Source organism: Nematolebias whitei, chromosome 16 (genome assembly GCF_014905685.2).
Source record: "Nematolebias whitei isolate Nwh7 chromosome 16, NemWhi1, whole genome shotgun sequence".
NCBI lineage: Eukaryota > Metazoa > Chordata > Actinopteri > Cyprinodontiformes > Rivulidae > Nematolebias > Nematolebias whitei.
Window position 1 is genome coordinate 42,671,470 of NC_056513.1, and position 8,281 is coordinate 42,679,750.

Genomic DNA, 8,281 nt, shown 5'->3' on the forward strand with positions numbered 1-8,281 from the left:
TCCTGCATGACCTTTGACCCCAGCTGACTCTGCTGACATCATCCGAGTATCTAAAAGCAGTGGTGAGAGCATGTTGCTGCAGCCAAGCCTGCAGAGGAGGAGGATGGGGACATGGGGAGACTTCAGGTGGACTCACCTTCACCTGCTGCTCAACAACAGAACCACCAAGTGTCATCACGGCCGCTGTGAGCTGCTGACGAACGGCTCGCTGAGGTTCAGCCAGGTTCAGCCCCAAGACTCAGGAACTTACACGCTGGAGGTCTACGATGAATCAGGAGTCATAAAGGAGAAGAAAGTGTTCCAGCTGCAGGTCAAAGGTCAGTCCAGACTCCAAAAGATCATTTATTACAAATCAATCCTCAAAAACCTAAAAATACTAAGTTCCCTAGATCCTGAATGAAACTTTACAACTGTAACTAAAAATGAAGTCAAAGTTCTCAGTTCTGTCTCGTATGTTCAGACGTCAGCAGCAGCAGTGTGAAGATATCGTCACTTACCTTCTGCTTCTGTCTGCTGCTTCTGCTGCTCTGCATCACATTTTTCATCCTGAGGAAGAGGAGAACTCGGAGGTTAATGATCTCAGGTCAGGTGTGGCAGCTAATCAGAGACCGTCTGAAGTTCATTTAACATGTTGTTAGAGACACACCTCCTTCTGTCCTTCAGGTGTGACGGAGGACAGCATCTACATGGCGATGCATGCTAACCATAGACGTGAGGAGGAGGAGAAAAAGAAGGAGGAAGAGTCTCTTTATGGTACAGACACCAGCGTCTATAAACAACAAAGCTTTGACTGCTGAGCTTGAACAAAATTCATGTTACACCGAAGATCTGCTTGAAGTGTTAAACTTGGTTCAAGTGTTCTACTTTAGTTTAAACCAGAAGATAACCAGTTAACTGAGGCAAGTTTGAACTTGAATTTATCAATTTAGATTTGGATGTAAATTCAAAAACTTTACTCCAAACTGCATAGTAACACACACACACTCACACACACACACAAACCATCCATCCATTATCTTTACCCGCTTCTTCCTTTTCGGGTCATGAGGGTCACCGGTGCCCACGTCCAGCAGTCACTGTGTGAGAGGCGGGGGACACCCTGGACATGTCTCCAGTCCATCACAGGGACACACAGAGACAAACGAGACAAACAACCATTCACTCTCACTCACACCTAGGGACAATTTAGAGTTACCAATCAGCCTAACATGCATGTTTTTGGTCTGTGGGAGGAAACTGGAGTATGTAGAGGAACCCCACGCATGTACGGAGAGAACATGGGGGAACTTAGGGGGCGGCTGTGGCTGAGTGGTTAGAGCAGTCGTCCTCCAATGCAAGAGTTGGGGGTTCGAATCCACCAGAAGTCACATACTGAAGTGTTCCTGGGCAAGACACTGAACCCCTCTTAGTCTCTGATGTGTGTCCCATCGTTGTATGAATGTGATAAAGCTCTGATTAGTCTCTTTAGAATGATTTGTTCAGTTATCTTTGTATGGATCTAGTATAGAGCTGTATGAATGGGTAAATGAGACACAGATTGTTGTAAAGAGCTTTGAGTATCTTGAAATAATATAGAAAGGCGCTGTATAAGTACAGTCCATTTACCATTTAACATGCACACTCGACCCGGCCAGGATTCGAACCAGCTGCCTTCTCGCCGAGAGGTGTCCGCTTTACCACCTGATCCACCGTGCCACTCATAATCAAAACAATGTTGCCCAATTTAAAAATGAACACAACAATAGCAAACAAGTTAACCATACATCATCAGACAGATGCTCATTTTTTGTTTGATCTAAACAAACAAAAAACTCAGTAAATGTTTTCCCTGTTTCTAAGTACACCACAAAATCACAATAAACATCCCTCAACAATATAATCTATAATTTATTTAAAATCTGTTTTTAAAACCCAAACAGCGACTTCTTAGTTCTGAACTCATCACTAAGATCATTTTATAATTTGACTCCTAGAACTGAATCTATGTTCATTCTATGAACATTCGTTCAGACCGAACAGCTTTCCAATTTAAATACCCCTCGTGTATTGAACTGTTCTCCTCTTAATTAAATAAGGCTGAATAGAACCAGGAAGGCAAACATGATAAATCAACTCTTTCTCTATTCTCTAACATACAAATTACCAGCAGATATAGTGAATTTATTTTTTAATTTAAGCTATTTGTGGTTTCCAACAGAATTTACAATCACATTTAAAATGTTCTTTTATAGGCTCCTATTACTTCAACATTATTTAACTCGAGTTATATTCAAATTGTCCACAACATCAACAATATATATATATATATATATATATATATATTAATAGACAAAAGTTGGTATCATCTGCAAACATCATAGTTTTTTTAATACAGAAAAATTACATAATTCCAAATAATTTTTATCCCAATACTGAACCTTGTGGAACACCGCTTGTTTTTCTTCTTAACTGTGATTCCATATTATTGCTGTCTACATTTATATATTTTAATTATTTAATTAAAGCCTGGTTTAAGTCTACAACTAAACAGTTAACTGTAGTTTGACATTTATCCTGATCTTCCCTCTTTCATCTACAGTCCCCTGTCATCCTGTGATTCCTGCTGAACAGCCTGAAAATGTGTATATGTGACAACCAATCAAAGCTCTGCCATTCACCTAGAGACAAGTACTCACCTGCTCGAATGGCCGCTCATCCTGAGCCTGGTTCTGCTGGAGGTTTCTTCCTGTTAACAAAATAATTGTTCCTTTCCTCCAAATGGCTCAGGATGGAATATTAAGATAAGGTGAAGATTTGACGCAGTCTGCTGGTTTCATTAGGTAGATAACTTTTACTTATTGTTGTTTTATAATGTATGAGAATAGATTGTAATATAATAAAAATGGAATTGACTGTAGTTGGATTAAAATCTGGGTCTGAACTGAATTTACGATTTGGTCCTTTTTTAATACCATTCATGGGGATGATTTGTGTTACATGACTTAGAATAGAAACAGCCTTTATTGTCCCATGGATGGGAAATTCAAGTGTGACTTGGCGCTATATATAAATTGAATTTAAGTTGTCTGCTCTCTTCAAATGTTCTTTTCAGAAAAAAGAACCTTGTACATAAAGTTAGAATTTCATAGCTGGCAAAATTGTAAATAAACCACAAATTTTATGAAAAACAACTCATTGTGATGCCTGAAAGTTGATGATGTTCTCCAGTGGTTCCTGAGCAGATTGTTTTCTTCTTGTGGTGACAGGACTGGTTAAATGGCTGCGAGACCAGTTCATCTGGGCTGAGGGGTCTCATGCACATAATTGTTGTTCTGACCAAGCATTCAATAGTTATTGGACACTGCCGAGGGAGTACATAGGCAGGTGCATCTAAAAAAATATATATATATATCGTGAAAAATGTACATTTTTGTTGTTTATTTCAAAATGTAAACTCATATATTACATAAATTCATTTCACACAGAGTGAAATCTTCCAGGACTTTATTTCTTCTAATTTTGATGATCATGGCATACAAATAATGAAAAACCAAAAAGAGTCGCAGAAAATTAGAACGTTGTGAATATGTTCAATTGGAAACTCCTGGTGTCACATCCTATCCAGTAATGGGCTAAGTCTACTGTAACCTTACCCAGTTGTAGGGTCAAGAGACAAACATGTAGCATTAACACAGTATGAACAACATTCAGGACGTGTTTCTATAAGAACATTATCAAATATTTTACATGAACGGTAAGATCGCTTCGCCCACGAGAAAATGTAGCACAGGGTGAGCTAACCTCGGACAAACTAACAAACAAGATAGCTGTAATGGTGGAGGTAGTGAAGCTCACGGTGTTACCTGAAGCATTTAGTGAGGCATTTCTGTCTTATCAACCAAAATTAAGGCAAAAAAGAAACAAATAAATTCTAAGCTACTAATAACTTGAAATCGTTACTGCAGTAGATGTTCTCATGCCACAGAGTGACACAGGGTAAGAACTCACAGTGAAATTCAGCATGTAAGAGTAAATTTTACACACACAATCTATTAAACTGTCATGTTTTTGCCTCTTTTTTTCTACCTCAGCCTGTCGACTTTCATGTTTTTTCTCCTGCCATGTGTTTTCTGTCCTGTCAGTCATTCAGTTCATGTGCCTGCACCATGCCTCCTCTCCCTGCCTCTGCAATCAGCTTCATTCATCGCACCTGTGCACCTCCCTACTTAAGCTCCCTGCTCACCCTCATTCAGTGCCAGGTTCTCAAACCTCTCTGAGCAGTAGAAATCCAGCACTTCTTGTCTTTGCATCCTGCCTAGTTCTGAACCCAAGCCTGTTTTCCGACTACCTGACCAGCCTGCTCTCTTTTAAATTTTGTCTGCTTCAGTCCTCCTGGTTATTACTCTGCGCCTCCACACCGACCACGGTTCAAGATCACGTTTTTGGATTTATTCTGCTCTCTGCCTCCCTGTGCTCGAACCCCTGCTACCCATCTTGGACCCTGGAACTGGATTTGCCATTATTGGACCTGTACGCCTTCTGTTTGCTCCGCTGCTGCTGTTCACGCTGCATGAGTGATTTCATCGGCTCCAGCGAGACTACAGCTCCTGTTATTCCATCAAGACAGAAGATCGGTCCCAGACCTGCACCGGAAGCTGTTTATTTCCTAATAAACTTTTTAAACCATTTCTGTGTTGGGTGCTGATGTGCTGATCCAAACTGGTTCTTGACATAAACACTTTGTACAAAATCAATTTGTTTTAATAAAGACTAAACTTACGCAACCAGGTTACCACGTATAGCTACATGTAAAACACAAAGCACAACTAGCTTTAAGCACCTCCCTCAGCCATCTGGAGAAGGTAAACACCTATGTGAGAATGCTCTTCATTGACTACAGCTCAACATTCAACACTATAATCCTCTCAACTGGTTTGTAAGCTCACCACACTGGGCCTGGTTCAAGTCCATCTGCTGCTGGATACTGGACTTCCTCACCAACAGACACCAGGCAGTGAAAATCTGCAGTCACCTCTCCTCCACACCAGTCGTCAGCACCGGTACACCTCAAGGCTGTGTCCTCAGTCCACTCTTGTGCTCTATATTTACACGAGGGTAAACCCAAGCATAGCTCTAACATCAAGTACGCTGATGACACCACCATCTTGGGCCTCATCACCAACAACAGTGAGTGTCTACAGAGACGAGGTGAAATCAGTGACCTGATGTCAGGAAAATTCCTTAGAACTTTACTAATTTACTTTCTTATGTATGTGAATGTTTCTGTAAAGTGCCCTGAGACAACTTTGTTGTGAACTGGCACTATACAAATAAACTGAACTGAAAATAACTTCTCTTAATGTCAGCTCAACAAAGATGATAGTGGACTTCAGGAAACAGAGTGGAGGTCAGCACTCCACCATCTACATAAACAACGCTGAGGTGGAGCAGGTCAGCAGCTTCAAGTTCCTCTGCATTCACATTACTGAGGATCTGTCCTGGACTTTACATACAGACACTGTGGTCAAGAAAGCCCAACAAAGACTCTACTTCCTAAGAAGACTAAAGAAGTTTGGTACAAACACCAGCATCCTCACCAACATTTATAGGTGCACCATTGAGAGCCTGCTGACAGGCTGCATCACAGGGTGGTACATGAACTGCACCAGTCAGAGCCAGAAAGCTCTACAGAGGGTGGTGCAAACAGCAGAAGACATCGCTGGTAGCAGTCTCCACACCATCCAGGACATCTACTGTACCACAGCCGATGTCTGTGTAAAGCAGCATCATTAAGGACCACACCCACCCAGCACAAGGACTCTTCCGTCTACTACCCTCAGGCAGATGATACAGAACTTTGCCATCGTGTACTAAAAGACTCAAAGACAGTTATTATCCACAAGCTGTCAGATTACTGAACTCTCAATAAATAACACTGAACAACTGGCAATAACTTTGTACCAAGCCACATCTGTGACAACTAATGTGACTAATATTAGCTTGTGATACCTAATATTGTTATTGCATTATGTGGCTGTATCATGTATGTACCTACCTTACCATCATAATTCATCTCAAAGTTACTACCTGTGCAATAAACTGTCACACAACCTGTGTAGTTTATGTTAGTTATGTGCAGTATACATCATGTGAATTTAAGCTTATATTACTACCTTGAAATACTTATTCATACAAATTCATCCTACTTGCACTGTTATATTCTACCATGTTGTTGTTTACTATTTTTTCTTTAGGACCTTGTAAATTATGTATTTACTTTTTCACTTTTTGGTACTTTATGTTGTACTCTTATTGAATGCTTTAGTATTTCTTGTTTGTTTGTTTATTTGTTTTAGCGAGTCAAACCAGTTTTTCTCCTGAATATTTTATTGTACTGTGAACCTTGTGTTAACCTGCATAAGACAAATAAACATAACTTGAATTAAGCATTAATCTTTAATTTAACCATTAAGCATACAATGTCATTATGACAGAAAATGGAGGATTTACCTGCAGTTACTCGTAGAGATGAACATGTGGTAGCTACTTCCTGTTTACAACTTGTGATCAGCTGATGGGGTCGGTCCCCGGAGATTTTCCAAACTTCGTTTAATTTTTGATAAAGAATAAACTGTTTCCTACTCTCTAAACGCTCAGGGTAAGGTGTCTGGATTGCCTGTTCCCCACTGACACCGTTTAACCATTTTTTTCTGGTGATTTTTCACAGAACTCTGACTGTAAACCCTGTAACCTCAGATCTGCACGTAAGGGGCGTTTACCTTGGGGACAAATTAAGGTTACTGATTGGTCATTTGCTGACACGCCTACTGGATTGATTGACAGGTTGCGCAGCGGAGCCAACTTGTGGGGAAAAAGAAAAAACCCAGAGCTGCAGCCCTGCGGTGGAGGTGGGGTAGCCCAGGAGCAGAGGTAGCGTGTTCTGTGTTTTTATGTTGTTAATAAAAAGTTCAAAAACATTTTAAAACAGGGAGCAAATCCGACCGGCCCACCGGGAAATCTCCAGGCCGTCCTGATTGGCCACTCCGGGCCTGATTCTGCATTATTCAGACACGGACCCTGCTCTGACATGTCTGCTTTGGGATCTCACCTGTTTGGGTCGTCGTAGGTTGCGCGCGCCCGCTGAGTGCAGTAGCTGAATGTCCATTTGGGTGATTGATCGCTTCCTGGTAGTACAGTCCCATGTGAAGCTTAACTGAACTTTATTTTACCTCTTTCAAGGCCGGTCAGCTCGCCGTGAAATGGCAGTGTGCAGTTGGTGATGGTATGGCAAGCCATGTTGCCATATAATTGGCTCACGGCTGATCTGCTGACGTAATCAAAAGCCCGACACTGACCCGGTTCGCCCATCCAGCACATTATCATGGCCTGGCCCCAATTTGGGCCATGCTTCGGGCCCGGGTTAGAAATGACAGCTCTACCGGGGAGGACCTCTGAGGCACTCTGTTATAACCTCACTCGGGCTGAATGCTCTGAAGCTGTAGGTTAACCTCCACAAACACAAGTCGATCACTTTAACTACCTGCAGCTGTTTTGACAAAAAGATCTAAAGCTTTCAGTTCCATAGTCAAAAGGTTTCTTCAGCTCTGATTCTGTCCCATAATGTGCAAATACTTCCTCAATCAAATCAAACCTTTTATTTATAAAGTTTTTCCTAAAGTGCAGAGAAACTAACCAATTATTTCAAATATGAACTCTTTAATGAACATTTCTGAAACTCCAGCAAAATGTGAGGATCTCACATTATTATTCATCAACTTGTTTGTTCTGATGGAGCCGAGCTGCACAAGCCTTCTTTTTAAAAACACATTTCAGTCTAACTGCAACTTCTTAGTGGCTCACCTAAAAATAAGGCTTAAGAGTATATTCAAGAATACAAAATTAGTTTATAAGAAATTCATCCAAATTAATATTAATAAAAAAACAACTTATGGTCAGGAAGAATTTTTGCCTACATTTAATGGATTGGGTGAATAAATTAAAATATATCCTTGAATAAAAATTGATTGTAGTTAATTCTAATTCTCGAACATGTTCCGAGGGAGGTGGGGGACATTGAGTCTGAGTGGACCATGTTTCGTGCCTCTACTATCGAGGCGGCTTACAGGAGCTGCGGCCGCAAGGTTGTTGGCGCCTGTCGCGGCTGTCACAGGGGACAGGTGTCAACACAGAGGACAGGTGTCAACACAGAGGACAGGTGTCAACACAGAGGACAGGTGTCAACACAGAAGACAGGTGTCAACACAGAGGACAGGTGTCACCACAGAGGACAGGTGTCAACACA